The following is a 16,309-nucleotide window of genomic DNA, read 5'->3' on the forward strand; positions in this document are numbered from 1 at the left end:
GAGAGAGAGAGAGAGAGAGAGAGAGAGAGAGAGAGAGAGAGAGAGAGAGAGAGAATAGTGTCAACTTCTATGCAGGCAATACCTAGCGTGGACAATCTGTTACTGTTGCACAAATGCGAGTAGTTACTAATTTGCAACAGTGTACGTATACTAGCAGGGCAATAAAAGTCTTTGAACATCAAGTACTGTTAATTAGTCCCTGTGAGCACTTTGAAAAAAAAAGGCACAATGTGCGGAAAGTCTCAGTGCAAGTCAATATAGCAGTAATATTATAGAGAGAAGCGTGACGTTACCTAATTTTTGGGCTTTCTGCACCCAGGCAGCTATGACCATTTGACGTGTTGTGCCGGCTTTCGGACTCTCTTATTCATATTTTCTAGTTTTTTTGCACCTCGTTCACCTTGTACCCAAGATCAACCGTTTCGACCCAGGCGATGGAACGCAGTGGAGATTCTGAACTGATTGATACACCATTAGGCGGACTCCAATTCTCAGACGTAGAAGCAGCCAACATCCTTTTCACTGAGACAGCAGATGACGTTCTCCCTACAGCCTCGCTGAATGACACTTACCACAACCTCCTACGACTGAAAGAGCGTGAAATTGATCTGAAGTTACACGGCATCTATCTCTCGGACTTCTATAAAAGACAACACATTCCACGGGGCTTCAGAGTTAAGAACATACCCACGATTGGAAGAAACAACACAGAGTTTTGCAAGAAATGGTGCCAGATTCTGAATAAATGTTCACTTGATCTCATCTTACTGGTGATTGAGGAATTCACTAAAAACCTTTCAGTCACTCGTACAGAAATAGCCTCTTTTGAGACTGCGCACCTTAACACACTGAGATCTGATCGGGATAACAAGTGGCTGGACAAACTGGAACAACAATTAATACATTACTCCACCGAATTACACAAATTCAAAAAGAATAAAGTACAAATAGTTCATTCTGACTATCAAAACAGGCGTGTATACCGGTGGTTGTCGGGCGGGGAGCAGAACAGACCAAGGTTCCACAAACACCACAGACCACGTGGCGGATTTAGTGGGATTGATTCATCACCCTACACCTCCTCACCCTCAGACTCACCTATACCAGGGGTAGAGGCAAGCCGAGAGGGCCCTTTTCTCCTCTCAACACCAACAACAGCACCAACACTTCTGCAACTTCCAGTAATCTTTTTTTTAGGAACCTCCACCCGTTCAAAAACCAGGGACGGCCACATAAAAGGCGGGGTGGCATCAGACACAAGACCACCAACATTACCAGCGGAGGAAGTAGTTTTCAACCTGAGCAACCATCAACTCAGCCCAGCTGAAAGAGACGTACTTTCAAAGGGCCTTTCCTTCATCCCCACCACCAGCATCAACCAATTAGACCTTATGATAGACATACACAAGTTCCAGAGAAGTATGAAACTCAAAGATCACTTCAGGACACAGACTACACAGGACTACACTCCATTCCGCACTAAAAGCCTCTTTGAACCACTAAACACTCCAAAATCCATAGCTGCCTTGACCGATGAATCAATGAAACCGAGAGACCCTAAAGGATGGCCGAACATATCGCACACCGAGAAAGAAGCCATCAGAACTCTGGCAAGTAACCCCACGATCATTATACGACCAGCGGATAAAGGTGGAGGGGTAGTCATTCTTAACTACTCTGACTACAGGTCTGAAATCCTCCGACAACTCAGTGACTCCAGCGTTTACACAAAACTTGACTGTGATCCAACACCTGTGTTCAAGAAAAAGACGGATTCAATTTTAAACGCAGCCCTGTCGCAAGGCATCATCTCTGAGCCCACACACGCATTCCTGGTCACTGATCACCCTGTCACACCTATACTCTACACTTTACCGAAAATTCACAAAACACTCTCCAACCCCCCAGGACGACCGATCGTCAGTGCCAGAGACTCCTTTCTGCAACCCTTGGCGATATATGTGGACTACTTCCTACAACCATTGGTGCAAACCACTCCCACCTACTTGAAAGACACCGGCGACCTGCTAGTAAAACTGAGGGAGTGTCAACCGATACCAGCTCAAACACTCCTGGCCACCATGGACGTCACCTCCTTATATACAGTGATACCCACAGATGAGGGCATTGAGAAGATACGGACAGCGTTACAACATCGGGACCCTACTCGTCCCGCGACAGAATTCCTGATTGATCTACTGGAACTGTGCCTTAAACACAATTATTTCAAATTTGAACGGAGTTACTACTTACAACTGAGTGGCACCAGTATGGGTTTGAATCTGGCACCAGCATTCGCCAATCTGTTTATGGCACACTTCAAACAGCATTATATACTACCCAGTTATGGGTCCTCTATCTACAGAATTTGGCGCTTTATGGATGACCTATTGCTCCTGTGGACGGGACCAATGGACCAGTTCACTAAGATGATTGATGACCTGAACACATTGCCCACTCCGATCAAGTTTACAGCTCATATTGACCCAAACGAGATTCCGTTCTTAGATATCCTTCTGTTGAAACAAGGAACCAAACTTGCAACCACCATCTATCGGAAAACGACTGACAGAAACACCTTACTGCACCACACATCGTGTCATCCGCCACACCTACTAAAGAGCATTCCATACTCACAAATGATTCACACTGTACGCAACAACACAAACCATACACGACTAGAATCCCAACTGGATGACCTCACCGATCGGTTTCTACAACGTGGGTACCCTCTACATGAGTTGCTGGATAGCCGTCAGAGAGCTATGAGTTACACGCAAGCTGAACTACTTGACCCAACACCCAGCATGTCAACAAGAGCTAAGGATGATAGACTGACATTTCTGACCACCTATTCGCCTACTACCAAATCTTTCACCAAGGCAATCCATGACCACTGGTCTATAGTACAAAAAGATAGAACCCTTCCTCCACCATTTAAACAACTTCCACGGATAACCTACAAGAGAGGCAGAAACCTGAGGGACCAGCTAGTAAATACAGACCCAAAACACTGCTACCAGCTCCCTACACCTGCAACATGGCTTTCCAGCTCCAAGCCAGGATGCTATAGATGCACTGATTGTACTACCTGCAGACAACTACTAACGGGACCCACATTCTCCCACCCACACTCGGGTAAGCAGATTGCAATCAGACATAGACTCACCTGTACCTCCAAATACATTATCTATATTCTGAAATGCCCCTGCGGACTTATGTATATAGGGAAAACGATCACCAACTTTATAGAGATAGAATGGCAAACCATAGATCATCCATTAGGGCGGCAATAGGAAAAGGAAGTGGAGACACCCCGGTGGCACAACACTTTGTGGAATGTAAACACACACTGGCGTCCCTGAGAAGTATGATCATTGATTGTGTCCCAAATCCCCCCAGAGGAGGGGACCGCGAAAGACTTTTGCTGCAGTCTGAACTGAAATGGATCCATCGACTGAATACATTGAGCCCACGTGGCCTCAATGAACTCATTTCCTATGCTCCTTTTTTCTAACTAGCAACTGATATTAACCTCCGCAGTATTATGCTTACTCTAATTTCGGAGAGAGAATACCCCAGTAGTATGGCCTTGAGATTGTGTTTTATGTGTCTCACTTTTCCTCCCTCCCTCTCCCTCTACCCCTCCTTTTCCTGCCCCCTGGTTGAATTGGCCCTAACAGCCCATCAGGCGTCGCAACTACAGAGGGGTTCGTACTATACCCCTGGTTTTGCTACATGAGACACTGTCTCTTTACGCTGTATAGACACATTGTGTAACGTATCTGCCGGCAGCCCAACAGTATCACACATATATATTTGGATGGGCTAGGTGTCGCGAGCCCCTACTTGACTACTTCTAGGTGGCTGACCCTACCTACTACTCCAGTGTGTGCAGGTTCTCGGACCTTACAATGCTAAGTATTATGCCTAATTGTCCTACTTGTGTAGCCTACCCTGTGGTATTGACAAGTAAAAGGTACCGATAAACATGAAGTAAGAATGCAGTCCCTGGGGGCGTGTCCTGCATGGCGTCCGGGTAGGCAGCAGCAACTGCGTGCTCCGTGCGGGGATGTTATAATCCTGCTGAAAACCTGCTTTTTTACTTACCTCTCCGTCTGCAAACATCCACCGATTCCTGTACCCGACTCAGCGGGTCTGATAATGCGGAGAGCCAAGCCGAAACCTGCGGCGCAAGAGCAAAATACCTCACGCGCCATGTCTTCCCAAAATGGCGCCGACACTCGTGCACGCAGCTCTTCAGATGCACGCTCACCAGAGCTGGGGACAAATGTGGCAGGGAAGCTAGCGAAGTTTGCTAGGGACCCTCTGCCTCAACGAGATACCAGGGGCACTCCATCTGCGGCTCAAGGCTCACCCCCACGGCAAGATATGGAGGTAGGAGGGGCACAGCCCCTACACTCAGTGTCCCCTTCTGCAGCCCCAGAACCCACGCTGTCTGAATTATACCAGGCCATTACCTCTAACCATGCGGCCCTCATAGGGAAAATTGATGAGCTAAAGACTGATTTTGCAATCCTGAAACACGATGTGCAAAATATAAGAGAGAGAACAGGGGAGGCAGAAAGGAGGGTCAGTGACCTTGAAGACTCCGTGGCGCCGTTGTCAGGCCGCATGGCGGCTACAGACAGGCAACTGGCCATTTTGGAGAGTAAAGCTGATGATTTGGAAAATCGCTTGAGGCGCAACAACATTCGAATTCTGGGCCTGCCTGAAAGAGCCGAAGGGGGTGAAACAGAGAAATTTCTGGAACACTGGTTAACTACTACGTTTGGCCAAACGGCTTTCTCCTCCACATTTGTCGTGGAAAGGGCTCACAGGGTCCCTGGCAGACCTCCTCCTCCTGGCGCCCCACCCAGACCATTAATAGCCCGTATGCTAAATTACAGGGATAGAGATGCAGCCCTGGCGGCAGCTCGGAAAGCGGGCGACATAATGTTTGAAAACCAACGTATCTCCATCTACCCGGACTTCTCCACTGAGGTCAGGAAGCAGAGGGCAAAGTTTACAGAGGCAAAACGGCAACTGAGGCAGAAACAGCTGCCGTATGCGATGATGTTCCCAGCAAGGCTCAGAGTCACAGACAGAGGGAGAACCCTTTTCTTCACATCACCTGAGGAAGTTATAACATGGATGGAAGAGAGACCCAGGCCGTCACCGAGAGGAGAACAAGCAGCTTAGCCACTCCTATTTGATCTAGTATCACTTCGAGCTCCTTTACCTGCTCTTCGCGGATATTGGAGGGACATGGACGCAACGGTCTGTCTACACCCGAGGGCTGTTTCTTGCAGTGCATTCTCTACAGGACAGGTAACGCAACGTAACATTGACTGTATGCAGGACATTTGTGTAATTTTCCCTCCCCCCGCACTGGGGTAGCAGTTCTTTGGACTATTGTTGCACCTGATCGGGACTCGGTGGGTACACCAACCCCCAAACAGTTAAGAGTTGGACAAAGGTGTAAACCCACTTCAAACAGGTATATGAAGTGGGTGGGGTGGGAGCGGGTACTAACTACCAGTCTACGCACAGGCTTCGTTACACTTTTGGGTATGTTTTTTGTTAATGTTTTTAGATGTTATGGTGTCTTGAATTCTGAGAGCAGTGTATGGGCGACCGAAGGGAGGAGCAATCCCACCAATTCTTTTCTCAGGCATACTGTTTGTTATGTGTCCCCACTGCATAATGGCCTCGATTAGGATTATGTCATGGAATGTACGGGGGCTGGGAGACGCGATTAAGAGGCGTCTGGTTTTCGACTTTATACGTAGACACAAGCCCCAAATAATTTTCCTGCAAGAGACCCATCTGGTAGGGGGAAAGGTATTGGCACTAAAGAAACCCTGGATAAGTTCGGCTTATCACTCACTTCACTCTAGTTATTCCAGGGGAGTCAGTATATTGCTCAGTAGATCTTGCCCTTTTATAATGGAACAAATCATCTCTGATAAGGAGGGGAGATATATTCTTCTTCATGGTACGCTACTGGGGAAAAAACTCACTATAGGGAATATGTATGTCCCTCCACCGCCCAAGGAGGACTTCCTCCAGGAAGTGATGTATAAGTTGCTTTCCCTCCCTCTTGCCCCTTTCCTTCTCATGGGGGACTTCAATGTAATAGCAGATGCTGCCCTTGACAAGCTCCATCCCCCTAGAGTGTCCTCCCCTTTTTTTAACAAGTGGACCTCCACATTCAATCTGATAGATTTATGGCGGGTACGCAATCCTGAGGCCAAACAATTTACTTGCTACTCCCCGGGGTATAACACCATGTCGAGGATAGACTTGGCTCTGGGATGTGGGGAACTCAATAAATGGGTCAAGTCTGTGGATATACTACCCAGAGGCATCTCTGATCACTCCCCACTCCTACTTACTTTAATGTCATCCCCCGCTCCGGAGGACAGACTCTGGGGACTGAGCCAAACATGTTACTATTCAGGAACCTATTCTATATAGTATATCGGCTTTTTGGGATCTTAATGCAAACCTTACCCCAGTTGACCTCGTTTGGGATGCGTTTAAAGCGCATATCCGAGGTGAATTTATTAGCAATATCGCGGCAATAACGAAAACTCAGCAGGCGAATATAACTCAAAAAACACAAAGGGTACTAGATCTAGAGGCTGACTATGTAAACTCCCCGACTCTACACACCCAGGAAGCATGGCAACATGGCCAGAGGGACCTAACTCTAGCTCAATTAGAACTTACGAATAAACACATACTATATCAGCAAGCCAATGTCTTTGAATTTGGCGATAGAAACGGGAAACTTCTGGCCATGTTGTCTAAAGATAAATCAGTAGACACGACCATACCAGCTGTAAAATTGTTGAACGGTGAGGTGGTCTCTGCCCCGGCCAAAATTAATGAACGGTTTGCACACTTTTACTCTGACCTATACCACTCCAAATTAGAGGTCACCCCTTCGGAGCTAGATGATTACCTAAGGGAGATACCCATGTTTGAGCTGGAGCGTCAGGATGCTGCAGGACTAGGACAAGTTATAATGCAAGCTGAAGTGGAGGCAGCGATTTCCGCTCTTCCAAGTGGGAAAACGCCAGGTACCGACGGCTTGCCTGTAGACTGGTATAAACAAAATGTGAACCTCTTAGCCCCCATCCTCACACAATTGTATAATGGGATAATGGAGGACAAGCCCCTACCGCTTTCCATGAGAGAGGCCCTAATAATTCTTATCCCAAAACCTGGGAAAGACCCTCTTGATTGCTCCTCGTATAGGCCGATTTCCCTTCTTAATGTAGACGCCAAAATTCTAGCAAAGATACTGGCTACTCGGTTGGCACCCCATTTATCTACCGTAATATCCCCGGACCAAACTGGCTTCATGCCAGGGCGCTCCACGGACATAAATATAAGGAGGTTGTTTACTAATATTGCCACAACTCATGACAATTCAGGGGCTAGGTTGATTGCCTCGTTAGACAACGAGAAGGCATTCGACTCCGTCGAGTGGGAGTACCTCTGGGCCACAATGTCTAGGGTTGGGATACACCCAACATTTATAAAGTGGGTTAAGGCACTGTACTATCTCCCAGTGGCAAAGATCCGAACCAACACGAATATATCGAGCACTTTTAAGATCACTAGAGGTACAAGGCAGGGATGCCCCTTATCTCCCTTTTTATTTGCCCTAGCTATGGAGCCCTTGGCCTGCAGCGTAAGATCCTCGTCTGATATAATGGGCCTCAAACTTGGCGCCTTGAAAGAGGTGATAAGCATGTATGCGGATGACACCCTTCTCTATCTGGCCAATCCGCAGCAAGACCTTTCTACTGCTCTTAGTATTTTTAATACGCACACGAAATTTTCAGGACTAAAGATAAATTGGTCAAAATCAGTGCTCTTCCCACTCGACCCTCTCCCGAACATTGTCCCTCAGCACACTTCTGGCCTGAACTGGGTGACATCTTTCAAATATCTAGGCGTGTGGGTCCATGCGGACTTAACTAGATTTGAGGAACTTAATATCTTACCCATCTTACGTACTATGGAGAGGAAAAAAGAGCAGTGGGCCACTCTGCCACTCACCCTCTTAGGCAGGATTAACCTCTTTAAAATGGTGCTATTGCCTAAACTCACGTACATTTTTAGACAATCCCCATTGCTGATAGCTTCCTCCACTTTTGTTAAGCGAAGGAGTAATATGCTGTCTATATTCTGGGCTGGGGCAGCTCCTCGTCTAGCCCTTAATACTTTGCAGTTACCTACTAATCAGGGTGGTCTTGCGGCCCCCAATCTATTCCTTTACTACCTGGCTACACAATTATCGGTGGTCAGAAATTGGGCTCTTTCGTCCCATACAAATGCGGCTACGGTGTTGGAGGCACAAGTGTTGGGGTCGTTTGAGGAGCTCCGCAACCTACCATATAGAGGGATTAAATACACCACTCAGGCCTCGCCTCTTATGGGAGCCACCATCAAGGCCTGGCACATTGTAGGACGGTTCTATCCACGTTTACCGCACTGCTGCTCAGTGTTTTCCCCATTGTGGGGTAACCCAAACTTAAAACATCTTTCAGGTCTTCCAGACCCACAGGCCTGGGCTCGGTACAACATCAAGTATGTTGCGGATCTTATCTCTGAGGGCAAGCTTCTAAGTTTTCAAGAACTGAAGGATAAATTTTCTCTCCCTAACCCCATGTTTTTTAGATACCTGCAGCTCAGACATGCTTGGGAAACCCAATTCCACTCAGGAATTGTAGACACGACCCCCAATAGCTTAGAAGTCAGCATACACAAGGTGGATTTACCTAAACCTCTCTCACACTTTTATGCCCAACTGTCTAGAGTAGGGAATGCCAAACTGTGTAAATTGAAAGTCTCCTGGCAGCATAATATACCAGAGATTGTGGATGAGAACTGGGAAGATATTTTGGAGAATGCTCTTGTAGGGGTGATTAGTAGCAAAGATAAAATGACCCAATTGAACTATCTCCACCGCTCCTATATCACCCCACAACGGCTTCATAGAATGAATCCTCTTTTAAGTCAGGACTGCCCCAGGTGCCACCACTCCCCGGCTGATCTCTTCCATATGACTTGGGACTGTCCGCTAATTCGGAAGTTTTGGAAATCAGTAACTCAACTGATACATGACAAAACAGACCTATTTCTTCCCCTAGAGCCTAGGGTGCTACTGCTCAATCAAGTGGAGGATGTCTCTCCGAGCCGCGCCCATCGCACATTAGCAACCGTGCTTTGTATGTACGCTAAGAAAGTGATCGTCATGCACTGGAAATCCAGGTTGGGGCCAACCGTAAATAACTGGGTGCAATTGGTTGAGAAATCTATACCACTATACAAACTCATATACATGAGAAGAGGCTGTCCGAATAAGTTTAATAAGATCTGGGATGTATGGATTGGAGATGATCCTGTTGAACGCTCTCTTAACCGCTTATAGTCACCACATGTCAGAGTTGGTTATTAGTAGGCATGATCCGGATTGATGGGTGCCCGTTCCACCCCCCCCCAACCCCCCAACCCCCCCCCTGGTGCTCGGGAGCTGGGAGGTGGCGGGATACTGAATGTTTATATTCATTGCTAATAAAATGTGATGGGGTGAATACGGGAAATGACAGGAAAGACACTGGGTTGGGATTGACTACTTGGTACTATCCTCTACTTCCTCCATTTTGATTGTAACCTCATTAGGTTTTTGCTCATTACGATACAATCTGGAAACTCAGAATGTTAAGTACGACACCATTTTGTTATCTTTATCTTTATTGCAGTTTATTGAATATGCAGCAATCTCATGACTATGACATTTTCTACTGTTTGTACGACATACTACATGTACATTTGAGATGCTCAATAAAGGAATTGTTAAAAAAAAAAAAGAATGCAGTCCCTGAAGCACGCCTCCAAAGTTTTGGATTTCCACTGAGACACTACAAGGGCGCCACGGGCCACTGTATCAGCCAGTCCTCATGTATTATCTCTATTTGTCCTTATTCTCCTCCCCATGTTTGTATTCTCCTACTCAGGCCAATACACCCAGCGTTTCTGATTCTTTCTATTTTTTCAGTTTTTTCATTTTTTATTTTTTTTCCATTTTTTTCCATTTTTATTCATTATGATTACATTTTGATTACATGAAAAGTTTGCTTTATTTCAGAAAGAACCAGACTGCCATTATTGGTTGCTATGTAGCGACATCATAACTGACGTGCAGCGTCGATTCACCCCCACAAAATACCTTGGGTGACTGGTTGCTATGTACTGCTAACATGGCAACCGAATACAACACTATACAAATGCGGCTACGGTGTTGGAGGCACAAGTGTTGGGGTCGTTTGAGGAGCTCCGCAACCTACCATATAGAGGGATTAAATACACCACTCAGGCCTCGCCTCTTATGGGAGCCACCATCAAGGCCTGGCACATTGTAGGACGGTTCTATCCACGTTTACCGCACTGCTGCTCAGTGTTTTCCCCATTGTGGGGTAACCCAAACTTAAAACATCTTTCAGGTCTTCCAGACCCACAGGCCTGGGCTCGGTACAACATCAAGTATGTTGCGGATCTTATCTCTGAGGGCAAGCTTCTACGTTTTCAAGAACTGAAGGATAAATTTTCTCTCCCTAACCCCATGTTTTTTAGATACCTGCAGCTCAGACATGCTTGGGAAACCCAATTCCACTCAGGAATTGTAGACACGACCCCCAATAGCTTAGAAGTCAGCATACACAAGGTGGATTTACCTAAACCTCTCTCACACTTTTATGCCCAACTGTCTAGAGTAGGGAATGCCAAACTGTGTAAATTGAAAGTCTCCTGGCAGCATAATATACCAGAGATTGTGGATGAGAACTGGGAAGATATTTTGGAGAATGCTCTTGTAGGGGTGATTAGTAGCAAAGATAAAATGACCCAATTGAACTATCTCCACCGCTCCTATATCACCCCACAACGGCTTCATAGAATGAATCCTCTTTTAAGTCAGGACTGCCCCAGGTGCCACCACTCCCCGGCTGATCTCTTCCATATGACTTGGGACTGTCCGCTAATTCGGAAGTTTTGGAAATCAGTAACTCAACTGATACATGACAAAACAGACCTATTTCTTCCCCTAGAGCCTAGGGTGCTACTGCTCAATCAAGTGGAGGATGTCTCTCCGAGCCGCGCCCATCGCACATTAGCAACCGTGCTTTGTATGTACGCTAAGAAAGTGATCGTCATGCACTGGAAATCCAGGTTGGGGCCAACTGTAAATAACTGGGTGCAATTGGTTGAGAAATCTATACCACTATACAAACTCATATACATGAGAAGAGGCTGTCCGAATAAGTTTAATAAGATCTGGGATGTATGGATTGGAGATGATCCTGTTGAACGCTCTCTTAACCGCTTATAGTCACCACATATGTCAGAGTTGGTTATTAGTAGGCATGATCCGGATTGATGGGTGCCCGTTCCACCCCCCCCCAACCCCCCCCCTGGTGCTCGGGAGCTGGGAGGTGGCGGGATACTGAATGTTTATATTCATTGCTAATAAAATGTGATGGGGTGAATACGGGAAATGACAGGAAAGACACTGGGTTGGGATTGACTACTTGGTACTATCCTCTACTTCCTCCATTTTGATTGTAACCTCATTAGGTTTTTGCTCATTACGATACAATCTGGAAACTCAGAATGTTAAGTACGACACCATTTTGTTATCTTTTTCTTTATCTTTATTGCAGTTTATTGAATATGCAGCAATCTCATGACTATGACATTTTCTACTGTTTGTACGACATACTACATGTACATTTGAGATGCTCAATAAAGGAATTGTTAAAAAAAAAAAAGAATGCAGTCCCTGAAGCACGCCTCCAAAGTTTTGGATTTCCACTGAGACACTACAAGGGCGCCACGGGCCACTGTATCAGCCAGTCCTCATGTATTATCTCTATTTGTCCTTATTCTCCTCCCCATGTTTGTATTCTCCTACTCAGGCCAATACACCCAGCGTTTCTGATTCTTTCTATTTTTTCAGTTTTTTCATTTTTTATTTTTTTTCCATTTTTTTCCATTTTTATTCATTATGATTACATTTTGATTACATGAAAAGTTTGCTTTATTTCAGAAAGAACCAGACTGCCATTATTGGTTGCTATGTAGCGACATCATAACTGACGTGCAGCGTCGATTCACCCCCACAAAATACCTTGGGTGACTGGTTGCTATGTACTGCTAACATGGCAACCGAATACAACACTACCTGGAGCTATCAGCTTGAACTATATGGACGACATGACAAATGTGGACACTACGCAGTATTATACAGTATTATCCAGAACATGATGACCATGATGACCACGATTGGTTCATATCCCCGACCTGATTGTATACCCAGGATACAGCCATTAGACGCATACGGGTTGCCAGGGGTGATTTATCCAACTACCGGATGTTCCGTGCCCATATATGAGATATCGCACACAGCACCGACAGAGCGAGCAGCCTACCGAGAGGAAGCGCCCTTGCATGTGCGGCTGCACTGACATAGCCGCAGGACGCGCGGATCTCGGCGATCGGTAAAGAATTGGTGGAACACGGATCCGACCTTATACAGATGTCCAGATGTCTATTAGGAGGCCGGTAACGTCACGCTTCTCTCTATAATATTACTGCTATATTGACTTGCACTGAGACTTTCCGCACATTGTGCCTTTTTTTTTTCAAAGTGCTCACAGGGACTAATTAACAGTACTTGATGTTCAAAGACTTTTATTGCCCTGCTAGTATACGTACACTGTTGCAAATCAGTAACTACTCGCATTTGTGAGATATATAGAGATATATAGAGATATACACACACACCTGTGTAAAAAGTATATTGCTATCATCAAAGCAAATGAATAGATAAACTATACAAAAGCTAAAATAAAGCAAAGTGCCACAGGAAACGAAAATTAAGAAACGTAATACTTTAGATCTACATCAACTAACATTAACTATTTATCAATTGGAAAAGTTGAATTACAGTGGTTATTTAGGAAATCATATTTTGGGGGCTACATGTTTAATGCTGATAATGAAAATATACACTTGTGACATAGCATTACAATGAATCACTAGTTTAGCGAATATAATATAGTCAGTCAAAAGTTCCAGACATAAACTAGTATTAAAAATAAATGTCAACTCAGCAAACAAATATGCAGTGCTTGGGCAAATAAAAAGCTGGTCTGGAAGTCAATCAGCACAGGGTTACAGAAAAAAGGGATAACTTGAAGCCACACCTGCCCAACAGACCTGGCAAATAGGAAAGAGAGCAGACTGTCCCTGAAGGCCCCAATGGTAGCATGACGCAATTTGATAGTCACATCCCTCCCCCACCCCATCTGACAGCCTGGTTAGCTGCATACACAACACACAGGAAAGAAGGGGGAGTGTAAAGGATTATAAAATGTGCAAGCTTCAGGGTCTTCTCAAAATACATTTGCTTTCTACCGTAATCCATTCTCTATAAGCTCAGCAACAGCTACCGCAGAACAGCACATATGGGAATAATGTAATTCTATGCATATAGGCATAACATTATAGTCATGGTATTAGAGCAAAAACGATCAGCTGTTTAAAGCCTTATTTGAATACTTTTTTTTAGGTGTAATCCCATAAAAACGGTTAATTAGGTGGTTCCTTAACAAAAGGGTAGGAAGGGGAGGCAAGATTTTCTCTTTTGCCAGTAAACATCTGGGCGTGGCTGAAGAAAGAAGCAGAGGGAGCTCCCTGGGAGAGGAGAGTCTCATGACAGCAAATATGGGCGGTGGACTGGCAAGCAATCAATATAAAGGAGCAGAGCAGAACTAGAGCACAAACCAGACCGGCACTTTCAAGTGTAAGCACATCCACTATTGTATTTATGAAAGAGGTCACAGGCTGAAACGAGCACCAAAAAAAAAAAAAAACACAACAAAAGTCTATAGAATACTGTGTAACTATCAGGGTTCTACAATGTCTCCTCTATATAAAAATACATTTTTAGTGCTCTACAAAGATGTGTAGGGTGGTGATGCAAAAGCTCCAGCCCATCTACTGAACTCACAAGGAACGTCTTGTTATCTATGAGCTCCCTACAAAGATCCTTATGTGATCAATGCACATCCAAGACGTTGCAGCGCACCCCTGGGTCAAATGATCGCTCAGGTTCGTATTCGGTTAAAAGATCAGCCTTTATTAGTTACATCAGTTAAAAAGAAATGTTAGCTTGTGGCCTGATGTGATCACCCTGACTTCTGTTAATCCTCAAACCTTGCTTCATCTGTTAGCACAACAAAAAAAAATAGCAATTAATCCGGGAATGCAAGAATGTAGCAAGACTGCAAAAGACCTTGTTAACGCAACTCAGTCTAGTAGAAGCTAGTCACACTGACCAGTCTCATGAAAGTTGTCCAATGCACATGTCTATGTGAACTAGAGGAATCTGGCCACACTAGGCAAGCTGACCCTATTTTGAAGGCCAAGTTGTTGCAGCAACTATAAGACAGTGGGAAGCATATGCAATACGTCACTATGCTGTTACTTGTTTACACGTTGGATACATTGTTAAGCCATACAGTGAGCCAGCTGATCTGATCTCATCCCAGATTTCCCATGTATAACAGGAATTAATTTACCCCATCATCAAAGCTGCCCAAAGCCTCAGCACTAGGATATCCAGCAACAGAAGTCTTGCTACTTCAGGAAGAAAAAAATAAATGGCAAAATACAACCCTCCCCTGTGACTACAACTACCAGTACCCCCCCCCCCCACAAAGTCTTGATAACTGTAATGACTATGTAACAGCAAGGAGAACTAGAAGGGGATAGAGGTAGGATCTAGTTAAAGCACAAATTCCCAGCTACACCCACAGTTCCATCATGTTGTTTGTTGTAGTACAACAGGTCGGCTCGCAAAGGGTGAGGGAAATATGCGGTGAGCCAAAATTGCTTTTAATGGGGGAAAAAAAAGAGTGGGCAGCTCTCATCAAAACCGACAAATAACTGGCGCCAAAACAAACTTCATTCCAGAAGCGGGGAGATGCATCTCCGATGGATGGAAAATATATGTATATTTGGGAGGGAAAATTCCACACGTACAAGCACACTTCGAGATGCATTCCCCTCCAAAACCCGTCATGGTAACGCCTTATGATACCCCAACTACACATCACTGGGGAAGAGGAGGAATATTCCAAATTTGGTCGAGGGGGCGCTGGGAGTCTTGTATCGGGAAAGGGCCGCGTCCTCCTCCTCCTCCAAGGACCACAGCCGCACTTCTCCTGCCACTGCCCCATATTCCTGTCGAATGTCTCACTCAAACGATCTCCCAGCACCAACAGCCCAGCCCGACTCTCTCCCCGCCCCCCATGACCAACTAGGCCGCACCGCCACAGAAACTTCCAAGCGCCCGAGTCCGCCATTTTACTACTTACCTCGGCTCCCCCCACACGGAGGGCCTCGTCCCGCTGCCTGCTGCTAAATCCAAAAAATATGGATAGGCGTCCGGTGAGAATCCACTTGGGTAATCCGGTGGTGCTGTATAAGGCCCCTTCTCCGGGGAAATAGAAATAATCAAGAAGGCAGTTCGGCAAAGGCTAAAGGCTCGGTTCGAGTTGTTCGCTCTCTGGCGGCTGACGGGGGGACGAATGAGGCGTACGGGCTCCACCTGGCGGTCGCACAGAGTGCACAACTCTCCCTGTGAACCAGCGACACCTAGCGACTAATGCGCTCTCTTCTTTTTGACTCCAGCGTTCCAAAATGGAATGATGAGGCAGCGCCACATGTGTATCCCCAGATTCAGCTCAACTAGAACTCTCTAAACTACTGTTTAGGCAACAGCTGGGCGATGCCTCGGGCTGGTGGCGTTTGCCATTCCAGTATGAGCTGAGTGCCAGGTGGGGCGATGGGAGTTTCGTTGTTCAACTGTTGCAGAACTAGTGACCACAGTTTCTTATCATATGTATTGCTGCTTTCCATATTAATCCTTAAATAAAAGTAGATATCACAGCCGATGCCATGATTTGGGGGCATAAGGATTGACTGACGGTGCAAATATTCTGCTTTGCAACAGTGGGGGGGGGGCTAGGTAATCTGAAAAGCAGATTAGGATTTTATTTAAACTGTAAACACAGAAGCCATGGAATTGCACCCAGTACTATCACATTGTACTGGCACATTTTAGGCATTTTAAAAGATTAAAAGACACATGAATCATTCATTCATTTGAATGGGAAACGCATCAAAAGAAATCAAGACTTCCGTCTGCAAAATCTCTATAGACTGC

The 16,309-nt window shown here is 45.6% G+C and overlaps 1 protein-coding gene across 1 annotated transcript in view; it reads right to left on the reverse strand.

Annotated features, from left to right (window-relative positions):
* Positions 1-15,534, reverse strand: part of stag2.S (stromal antigen 2 S homeolog) — a gene marked incomplete in the record, with an annotated part of 131,364 nt that extends 115,830 nt beyond the window's left edge. The window contains 1 exon segment of the mRNA NM_001094828.1: positions 15,457-15,534.
* Between the last annotated feature and the right edge of the window lie 775 nt (positions 15,535-16,309).

This window comes from Xenopus laevis, chromosome 8S, assembly GCF_017654675.1.
Source record: "Xenopus laevis strain J_2021 chromosome 8S, Xenopus_laevis_v10.1, whole genome shotgun sequence".
Lineage (NCBI taxonomy): Eukaryota > Metazoa > Chordata > Amphibia > Anura > Pipidae > Xenopus > Xenopus laevis.